The sequence below is a fragment of the Felis catus genome, chromosome A3 (assembly GCF_018350175.1).
Source record: "Felis catus isolate Fca126 chromosome A3, F.catus_Fca126_mat1.0, whole genome shotgun sequence".
In the NCBI taxonomy this organism is placed as follows: domain Eukaryota; kingdom Metazoa; phylum Chordata; class Mammalia; order Carnivora; family Felidae; genus Felis; species Felis catus.
The window spans coordinates 52,527,363-52,538,896 of record NC_058370.1 but is presented as its reverse complement, the minus strand read 5'-3'; positions in this window follow the sequence as shown (position 1 = coordinate 52,538,896).

The following is an 11,534-nucleotide window of genomic DNA, read 5'->3' as shown; positions in this document are numbered from 1 at the left end:
TTTAGGAATTCAAGCTGGTATTATATTACGTCAAAGAAGATCTAGGGGCACCTGGGTGACTCAGTTGGTTAAGCATCCAGCTTCAGCTCAGGTCATGGTATCTCATGGCTCATGAGTTTGAGCCCCACGTCGGACTTGTTGCCGTCAGCACAGAGCCCACTTAGGATCTTCTGTCCCCTTCTCTCTGCCCCTTCCCTGCTTGCACTCTCTCTCTCAAAAATAAATAAATCTAAAAAAATAAAAGATCTAAAGCTGAAAAAAATACTTTGAAATCATAAAGCAATCTGCATACAAAGCTTCATACAGCAAGCCTGTCAAGGTGAGTGATAAAAGACCTTGGAGTTCAGCTTCTTTCTGGAATGTTGTGAAAAATGTAAGTCGTTTATCAACAGAAGTGGAAGTCCTCCATTCCTCAGGAACCTGACTCATCTTCTCACTCAAATAGGAGAGCATGCTTGCACCTCTGTCAACTAATCCAAGGGCATTTCATAGTACATATATTTCTTATTAGGAGATTGGGGGTTCATTGTAAGAAAGAGACTGAAGACTACATGCTTCCCTCTGGGTTGGAGGTGTAAACAAGAGAATCATCTAAGTTTCCTTTAAGTCTAGCGTCTATGAATTTGAAATTCAGATCTGAATATATTCTGCCCCCTTCAAAAACTCCAAATGGTGCTTCTGTGTGATTCACTCGCACATTGAAATACCCAGTCTCAAACCCTCCCCACAATTGTTATATTTTCAACTGCCTCATAGATATTCCCACCTACAGTAACTGTGGTACTTCAGTCTCAGAAATGTTTAAAACCTAACTCATTCTCCTTCTCTTCCCCTGTTCCCTCTCCCTCATAAACAATTGCTCCTGATTTCCAGTTGCTATTTATAGGAGCACTATTTTCTTGGGAATTTTTCTCCTTGACGTCCTACAGCTTAAATACTATGATGTTATGAAGTAAATACTTAAATAACATGATGTAAAGCCAGTACATAAACACAAACGTATTCATAACAAAATAAGGAGGAAATTCTCATAGTAGTTACTGTTCTCATTAATGTAACTGGTAATGTGGTCATAGCTGGTATTCATAATTAGCTTCTTCTATTCCATATTCCCTTTGCCTTCAGTAAGCACCTCAGCAGGTTGTGGTTCTTTACCTGGTGGGGGTACCCAAATATTCATTCCTGAAGCATCTGGACCATTAGTATCCTGCCTGGATTGGGTTGTTGTAGTTTTTCAATGATCTTAATCACAGGGCATGGTAATACTAAATGATGCCCTACAGGATTTCCCGTATTCCAGACATACTCTCCCTCACCTCCATTGTGGAGTATAATCCCCTTGGTAGCAAACAACTACTTTCTTTACCTGTTGATTCAGAGGCATGAGGAGCCCAAAATGGCCTGGCAGCAATCTTAATTTCCAGTTCAATGAGTCTCCTGCTGGAATCATCCTGCCCTTTGGAACTAAGGCCTCTAGATCAGTAGAGCAGAAGCTTACAGGAAGAGGAAGCAAAACTTTTGCTGGTGGGTCTCTGGGTGTTGATAGCAACTGGTGCCATTATTCCTATTTCCACACCCTCATTCCTGGACTCATGAATCCTGGCTATGGGAGGAACAACATCATACATTGAATGTTGATTCAGAGACTATAGAGCCTCCTAACATATCTTACCACCCCACCTGTACTGTAACTGAGTCTTCAAAAGGACATTCCACAGTTCTATCAAGCCAGCTGTTTTAGGACAGTGGGAATGGTAACACCAGTAAACTGATTCTGTGAGCACAAGCCCCTTGGCTCACTTCACTTACCATGAAATGATTCCTTGATCAGAAACAAGGCTTTTTACGATAACTTGGTGCTGGATAAAGCATTCTGTAAGACCATGGATAATAGTTTTGGCAGAAGCATTGCATCCAAGGAAGGCAAATTGTATTGTAACAGCACTCCAACAGGTCTTAAATGTTAACTTGCTTCAAGGTAGGCACTCTTTGCTTGCTGACCTAAACCCCATAGTTTATAGCAGAATTAACCTACTTCCCTTCAGAGCCTGCAGACCCCTGGCTTTGAGGAAGGAAGGACTAGACTTTCTGGAAGATAAGGCCTTACCGCACTCGAAAACAGCCACCACTGACCATGGTATCCTCAGTAAGAGACAACCTGGGTGTCTTGATTCCTAGTACAGGCAGTGGGAATCTGGACTTCCTTGCCAGGACATGGCTTGCTGGCTGCAGGGGCATCCTTTACTGAGAGACACCTGGGAGCCTTGATTACTGGCAGAACAGAGGATTCTGGAGGCCTTGCAAGCACAAATGATTAACCCCTGAGCATCAGTTTTTCCTGCATGTAGCCCCCTCCCCCATTTTCTCTCTTTTCCACTGGTTCTTCTGGATAGGGAAGACAGTCTTGGGACATGAGTCCACCATCTTCCCAGGTTGTCAGCTTCCTGAATAAAGCAACTTTTCCTTTCTCATCATCACCTGTCTCTTGAGTATTGACTTTGGAGCAGCAAGCAGGCCAAACTTGATTTCAGAACTGGTCCTTTGTCCTGCAACAATATCCGGAATAAGTGTCTGTTCCAGTGGGAACAAAATGCTGCCCCTTTCATGGTGGAAGTGGCCTAATGCAATTAACCTATACCTGATTCATCACTCTGGGGAATGGTGCAGATCTAGAACTCTGGGCTGGTCTCTGTTGCTGGCAGATAGGACACTCAGCAGTGGCCATAGCCAGACTTGGGGAATGAAAGCCCATATTGGTGATCCCACACATAACCTCCACCATGCTACCATGGCCACTTTGTTCACAAACCTAGTGGGCAATGACAAGGGTGGCTGGGGAGAGAGGCTGACTGACATCCACAGAACAAGTCATCCTACTCACTTGATTATCACTGAGGTCACTGAGCATTCTCACAAGATACAAATATCTTCACATTATTTGCCCACTGAGAAAGGCCTATCCACATATACCATGCCCAAATTTCTTTGTCACCAATTTTCCAACATATTCCTTCCAAGTCCTTGACCATCAGCCAAACCATTGGCCATAGCCTACAAATCAGTATATAATTACACATCTGGTCATTTCTGCATCAAAGTGAACAATGAGGTTCATTGCTTGAAGTCATACTTCAAAGATGCCCCATAAAGGGGCTATAGCATGCAACTATGTTCACGTGGACCCTGCATATCCTGCAGAAGATCTGTTGACTGATCGTAGAAACTCCCTATGAGGCCACAGGTGTAGGCTGGGAGAGAGAAGGCCATGTAGCAGGAGCCGGACCATGGGTATTGGCGCCACTTCATGTAACTTACTTGTGCCTAAGGGCCTGCTTGGGCCTGATCATGTATATACCACCTCCATCTGATTATGGAGTGCTGCTGTGCATACCCAGCTTTATAATTTGGTGAGTCAGGTAACACCCAATTCCTGATGGGCAGCTCAGGCCACACGACAACTTGGCGGCTCAGGGTTAAGTGTTCAGTCTCTACTAAGACCCAGTAATAGGCCAAGAGTTGTTTCTTAAGATGAGTAGTTATTTGAAGAGCTTGGCAAGGGTTTACTCCAAAATCCTAAGGGCTGTATTTCACCTGTAGGAGCCCATCAGATGCTCTGAACAGCATCCTTCTCTGCCACTGCCATGCCAAGCACTGTTGGATCTACTGGGTCACATGGCCCAAGTGGCAGAGCACCTTGCGCAGTAGTCTGGACCTGCTGCAGAGCCTTCTCTTGTTCCGGGCCCCACTCAAAACTAGCATATTTGTCGGGTCGCTCAGTAAATGGGTCGGAGTAGCACACCCAAATGGGGAATATGCTGCCAACAAATCCAAAGAGGCATCCTAGGCACTGGGACTTTTGGTTGTTGGGAAAGGCTAGGTGCAACAACTTACTTATTCTTCACCTTAGAATGGTTTCTCAACAAGCCCTGTACCACTGGGCCCCTAGGAATTTCACTGAGGTAGGAGGCCACTGAATTTTTGTTGGATTTATGTCACACCCTGTGACATGCCAATATGTCTAGTGTCCAATAAGCCTAGTGCTCAATAGTTCCAATCAGCATAATATCAACAATGTAATTGATCAGTGTGATATCTTGTGGAACAGAAAGGTGATCAATTATGACATAGAGCTGGAGAGCTGATGTACCCCAGAGGTTGGACAGTGAAGGTGTATTGCCAGCCTTGCCCACTGAAAGCAAAAGTGCTGGTGGTCTCTATGAACAGATATGGAGAAAAAGCATTGGCATGGTCAATAGCTGCATACCAGGTACCAGCAATGCATTAATTTGCTCAAGCAAGGAGACCACATCTGGTACAGAGGCTGCAATTAGAGTTAATACCTGGTTGAACTTACAATAATCCACATCATTCTCCAAGCTCTGTCTTCAGCATAACCCAAATAGGAGAGTTGAATGGGGATGTAGTGGGACTGCATCCCTCCAGTCCTTGATGGTGGCATTAATCTCTACAGTGTCTCCAGGAATGTGGTATTGTTTTAGGTTTACTATTTTCCTGGGTGGAGGCAGTTCCAGTGGCTTCCACTCAGCCTTTCCCATCACAATAGCCTTCACTCTACAGGTCAGGAACAAACATGTGGATGGATTCTGCCAGCTGCTGAGTATGTGTATTTCTATTATGCACTCCAGAACTGGGGAAATAACCACAGGACAGGTTTGAGGACCCACTGGACTCACTATAAGACAGACTTGAGCTAAAACTCCATTGATCACCGGACCTACTGATCACCTAAGCCCCTACTCTGACTAAGGGACCATGATGATATTTGGGGTCTCCTGGAGCCAGTGTCCATTCAGAGCCAGTGTCCAGTAGTCCTTAACAGGTCTGATTATCTCCCTTTCCCAAGTGCACAGTTATCCTGGTAAATAGCTGTAGGTTCCTTTGGGGAGGGAGAGAGAAAGATTAACAGTATGTTTTTGATAGTTTACCAGGGTCTCTCCTCAAGGGGACCTGGCCTTCCTTCATCCTATGAGATTCTAGGTCTGTAAACTGACTCCTGTCTCAGAATTGAGTGAGGAGCCTTAACGATCTGTTTTGATGAGTGAGGTTAGACTTTGTTCACTTGACCTAGAACTTTTCTGCTTATACAGATCAAGTAAGAATTTAGCAGGCTTCCTATATCACACCACAATCAATGAGGCAATGCCGTAGGTCTGTACACTTCAGAGTACTTGAGCACTGGTTTGACTCAGCTGTCCTTTACAGCGACCTTTTGCTCAACTATAGACCCCAACAGTTAAAACCAGAAATAGACAATACCGCTTAACTAAGGCTCTAACAGAAACACGTTGTGCTTATTCCTTATCTCACTTTCTTGAGACAGTGACAAGGATATTTTACAATGACTGGATCAGAAAAGCCCTGACAGCAACAGAATGCCTAGAAGACCACATCTGGCACGTGATCACATGCTTAACACACACTGACCCCCACTGGTGACCACATACTCTCTGCCTACCCTCTTGCACACACCCATCCCCTACCCCCAGCCTCTCCTTATAAAACTCTAGATGCCCATCTTGCAGGTGGAGAGGTCAGTTGTTAAGGCTTGAGCCTGCCACCTCCCTCAACTGCTGGCACTTGAAATAAATTTTTCCCTTCCTCTTTTCCAAACCCTCGCTTTCTGAGTTATTGGCTTCTCTTGCTACAAGTTTATCCATGTTTGTTCAGCAACAGTGTTGGCAAACTCAGTCAGGTGCTATGCTTCCCATTTGTCCAGCCCCATTGGGATTCAAGCAGTTGGCCATGGCAGCATGCCAAGACTCACCTGTTTGTTTCCTGAATTAGTGGCTGTGATAGATGGATTGGTAACAACCATACCCACTTTGTCTCTGGTGGTTGAGTGCCATCCCTTGGCCCTGCCCCCCCAGAATCTAACTACTCTCCTTGCATTAGGCTACCCAGTTCACAGACTGCAGGCCCCACAGTGAGGTGGGGACTTACGGTCACCAAACTCCACAAGGATGCCAGACTTCCCTCATAAATTTATTCCTCACAACTGTGGTGGAAAAGATGCCTTCTGGACCCTCCCAGTGTGGCTGAATAGGTCCTAAATGACAAATCCACTCTAATATTCTGGTCTCCCTAAGCCTTTGAATGTCTTCCTCTACATTAAACCAATTCAGGCACAGTATTTCTCATTGGCTCAAAGTGGGCCACCTCTTGGGCCATGCTTCAGGCAACCACCCACACAGTGCAATGCTCCCTAACCCCCAGAGCTGCAACAGTAAATGCAGAATCTCTGCTTAGTGGGCCCTCATGCATGAATTTGGCTTAATTAAATTTTATATTCCTTCCACCATTACTCCTCACCCTTATATACATTCCTATACATAGTCCCAGGATTTGGTTTTATAAATTAAAAAACTCAAGTAGTTCTTTGGAGTGCAATGCACCTTCTTATGAGTCACACTGTACGTCACCTTTAGGGATCTTCTGGGACTTGAGTCTAGGTATTGGTCTAGAATCAAAGAAGGTGCTAGAGTGGGTCTTGAGAAGAATCAGCAGTTTCTTACAAGGCAGTTGTCTCAGGAGAAGCCAGTACAGTCTCCTCAGGCAATGCAGGGTCAATCCCCACCAATGGAAGTGGAGAGGCCATTCTACTGGCACTGAATTCAGGGGGCACTGAATACCCAGCTCCACAATGGTTTCTATACACACACCCATTCTAACTTTCAGTATCTCACTCCTCCCAGTCAATAACCACACTTTAACAGTAGATACCCAATGAGCTGGGTATTCTATTTGTGTTCTAATAATTGCATTGTATTGTAATCCAGCCACTTGCAGGATAGCTTCTGGGTTTGGTTTTTGACATCTCAGCCCTGCAGAGGTAAGAGATGAGGATCTCTTTCAGGCAAGACATAGAGGCTTTCAGATCACTTATGTGGCATTTTAGCAGGGAATTCAAGCTCCTGAGCTTGTCATTTTCATTCCTCATTTTGTCCAGCAATATCTGTGTCCAGTGATGTTGCAAGCAACCAGCCAATCTAATTACACTCACCAGTTTATAATGACAAATGTTTGGACATATCACATGCATGATAACCCAGATCTTTGCTTCTCCCAAGTGCTTGATTAGGAGTATCCAATGGTAATATTTCACATATCTCTACTGCTAAATCACGCCAAAGGATATCAATGTTCTTTTTACTACCCGAAATAGTATCATTTAAATATGTCTTTAAATCTTATCAGATTAGAGAACCAATTCCAGGAACTCCCAGAACCAATTTCAAAAATTCATCCTTAAGATTCTATTCCTCCAGAACCACTCTTTGTACCAAAATCTTGTTAGAATTCTCCAGAGAAACAGAACCAGTATATGTATTAAAGAATTGGCTCATACAATTATGGAGACTTGCAGAGCCAATGTCCCAGTTCCAAGCCCCTCAGGCAGGAGAATTCTTTCTTAATCAAGGGAAGTCAGTCTTTTGTTCTATTCAGGCCTTCAACTGAGTGGATGAGGCCCACTCACATGGTGGATGGCAATCTGCTGTACTCAGTCTACCAACTTAAATGTTAATCTCATCACAAAAACACAGAAAATAATATTTGACTGAACATCTGAGCACTTTATGGTTCAGTCAAGTTGACACATAAAATTAATCATAATAAGCATCTAGGTTTAAACATTGAAGTCATGTATTCTTAACATCTCACTCTCTAGTAATCTCCATGTTAGTCATATGCTGGGTGCAGTAATGTCCACTTCTGCTGACCTTCTCTTTCCCACTCTCCCTTCTGCTTCAGTAACACATACCCCTTGCCTAGGCTCCTAGGGCAGCCTATTAATAACCTTGTAATTTTGCTCCCAGCTTCTACTCTTGTTTCTTCAACCCATTTTATAGTCTAATTCATATGGTTCTTAAAAGGCAGCTCTGAGTATGTCATTCTACTGCTTCAGCAGTAATCCACTGACTGTCAAACTAATCATACACTCTTTGTCATGAGAAACTAAAAAAGTCACCAGAGTATATCTCCATTTCTCTACCCATCTGGTCTATACCAGTGGTTCTCAGGATCCTTACACACTCTTAAAAATTTTTTGAGAATCCCAAATAGATTTTACTTATGTGGTTTATATCTAGCAATATTTTCCATATTACAAATTAAAACAGAAATTTTTAAAACACAAGAATAATTCATATTAATTCCATCATCCCGTCTGTCATCAAAACAATGGCATTGTCACAGATAATATAGCTCTGGAAAACCCCACTGTACAATCCTGAGAGAATGAGTGTGTAAAAGGCAAACATCGTTTATTATTATGAAAACTTTTGACCTGAAGATCGCCTGAAAGAGTCTCAGGGGTCAACATGGATTCCCAAAGCACATGTTGGGAAATTGCTGCTCACTGTTAAAGTCAAACAGGACTAGTCTCTGTTCCCCAGACAGTTCTCACACACACACCCAAGATTCTCATCTTTAATGAGACTGTTTCCTCAGTCTGAGTCCTATCTGCCCTACTAACTCTAATCTATATAACAAGGCTTTTTCTTCTCCTTTGAAAGAGGAACTTACATGTCATCTCCTTTGTGGGATTTTTCATGATGGGCCACCACCATTTGTGTGTGTGTGTATCTGTGTGTGTGTGTAAGTTTCCTTCTGCAGACTCTTCAGAGTATTTTATTTATGTCTCTTCTATGGTACTTATAGAATTTTCCCTTTCATTATTGCTGTTTGTGTATTGATTTTATTTCTTCTTGTACACATACATTGTTCTCACCTTTTCAACACTAATTTCCCCTTCCACTATTACCATCTCAGTTTTGCTTTGACAAACTTCTCCTCCCCAAATGTATATAATTTCATGGAATTAGCCATAAAGGAACCCCACCTTTTTCTGGCCAAAGGGTGAAAATATGAGCCAAACTAGGTCAGTCAGATACTTAGCCCTGGAATTTTAATTACGAGCAGACACTGAATTTATTTGGGGCTCACTCAACTTGAGAGAAGTGCCTTGAAGAGAGATTGCCCTTTGAGTACTCTTCCTAGATTCTTAGGGCTGCTTCACTTACTGCCCTGGTTCTTCCTCTTTTCTTTCAGTTTTGTAGGCTACCCTGTATCTTTCAAATAAAATATTTTTGTGTCTAACTTAAGCATGGTCAGTTGCTATTATTTGTGAAAAAATAACTCTAGTAAGCTGGCCTCTGCCTCAATACACACACACACACACACACACACACACACACACACCACAGACTTTGAGTCTGCAGTTCTCTCTTGTCCAGCAAGAGAGAGGATGCAGAATTGAATACAAGAAAGGCTAATGTCCAGGAGGAGATAAGAGCCCTGAACAGGGGTTTTGTCTTTCCCTTTTGATGACCTCTTTCCTCTATAAACTTTTGTTTCTTCTTCTTTTTTTCTTCTTTCTTTCTTTCTTTCTTTCTTTCTTTCTTTCTTTCTTCTTTTTATTCCTTAGAGAGAGAGAGTGAAAAAGAACACGCATGCCCATGCAAGCATGTGTGCAGGGGAGGAGCAGAGGAAGAGGGAGAAAATCTTTTTTTTTAATGTTTATTTATTTTGAGAGAGGAGAGTGTCATCTGGGGATGGGAAGAAAGAAAGGGATAGAGAGAATCCCAAGCAGGCTCTGCAGTATCAGCACAGAGGCCGACTCGGGGCTGGATCACATGAAACATGAGATCATGACCTGAACTGAAATCAAGTCAGACACTTGGCACTGGGCACCTGGGCACCAATAAATTTTTATTTCTAAGAAGATATTAAAATACATTTCAAACTAAATGTTTTACAGTGGCTTATATTTTTTCCTTGAAAAGACCTAATTTTGTCAAATAAGCCACTAAATATTAAGCATGGAAACCTGTCATTAGAGTAAAAGATTTAGTTTTTTGATATGCCTTAATTATGCACTTTGTGAGTTTTAATTTAAAGAAAGCCACTGATACTGAAATCTTGAGGGCAGCTACATCTATTTATAAGCCTTAGTACATTTTCTGATGTTTTAAAAGAAGAAACATTGCCTTGATTATATGAACAATTCAGAAAGTACAGTCAGCTTGTAATGGTGAATTCTCTTAAGGAAATAGATGAATTTTAAAAATTACTATTATACTGTTTTTAAATACTTACCTTATTTTAATGTTTAGTATTATCCCCTCCCTACTCATATATATTTAGGTATATATCCAAAACAAATGAAAAAGATCTGTTCACATAAGAACTTGCATATGAATGTTCATAGGAGCATTATTTATAAGAGTCAAAATGTCCATCAACTGATAAATTTCCATCAACTGATAAATGAATAAAGAAGATGTGGTGTATACCTAAAATGAAATGCTATTTACAGTATGGCTGAACCTTGAAAAGACCACAAAATTGAAATTATAAGTTTAAGAATATTATGAAAGAAGTCAGCCACTAAAGGCCACATAGTGTATGATTCCATTTGTATGAAATATCCTGAATAGGCAAATTTTCAGATACATAAAGGAAATTAGTGGTTACCTAGGCTGGAGGTGGTATCTAAATGGTACAAGATCTCTTTGGGGTGATAAAAATGCTCTAAAATTGATGGTGGCACAAATCTGTGGACACTAAAGCCACTAAATTATACATTTTAAATCGGCAAATTTGTGGTACATGAGTTATATCCAAACAAAACTGTTACATAAAGGAACCAAAAAGAACAGTGACATCACCTTGAAGGTGATAGCTGGCCGACTGTGTAGTGAAGAAGAATGGCAGCAGAGAACCCAGAGCTATAGGTAGGAGGGATTTACCAAAAGTAGCTTTTATTCTAAATTCAAGACTTTTCTCGTTATTCTATATACCAGAGTGAGCAAACTATGACGCACCACCTGTTTTTGTAAAGAAAATTTTATTGGAACACAACTATGGCCCATTGAGTATTGTCTGTAACTGCTTTCATGCTGCAATGGTGGAGCTGAGTAGTTGCAACTGACACCGTATGATTGGCAAACTCTAAAATATTCACTACTTCCTCCTTTACAGGAAAACTTTGCTAACCCCTGATAGATATTATACAGGGTGAAGCCAGTGAGAGTTTTTTAACATTTATTTTTGAGAGACAGAGAATGAGCAGGGGAGGGACAGAGAGAGAGGGAGACACAGAATCCAAAGCAGGTTCCAGGCTGTCAGCACAGAGCCTGACGCTGGGCTTGAACCAACGAACCGTGAGATCATGACCTGAGCGGAAGTTGGACGCTCAACCAACTGAGCCACCCAGGCGCCTGGGGAAGTGAGAGTTTTTGAGATAACTCTGCTTGCTGCTCAGAGAGTAGATTTGATGGAGGAGGAACAAGTAGATCCTTATGGTCCTAGACACAGACCCCCAGAATTCTGTCTACCACTTCTTCCGCAAGCTGTCACCCTCTGCTTGAACCTCTGCTCATCTCTGTGCTCAGGGCTATACAATAGAAAGCATGGCCCAACACCACTTACATTTGTCCTGATACTAAGGACACAGGCCCTTTCAGTTGTTTGGTTGGTTGTTTTAATTGAGACCTAATTGACATAAAATTAGT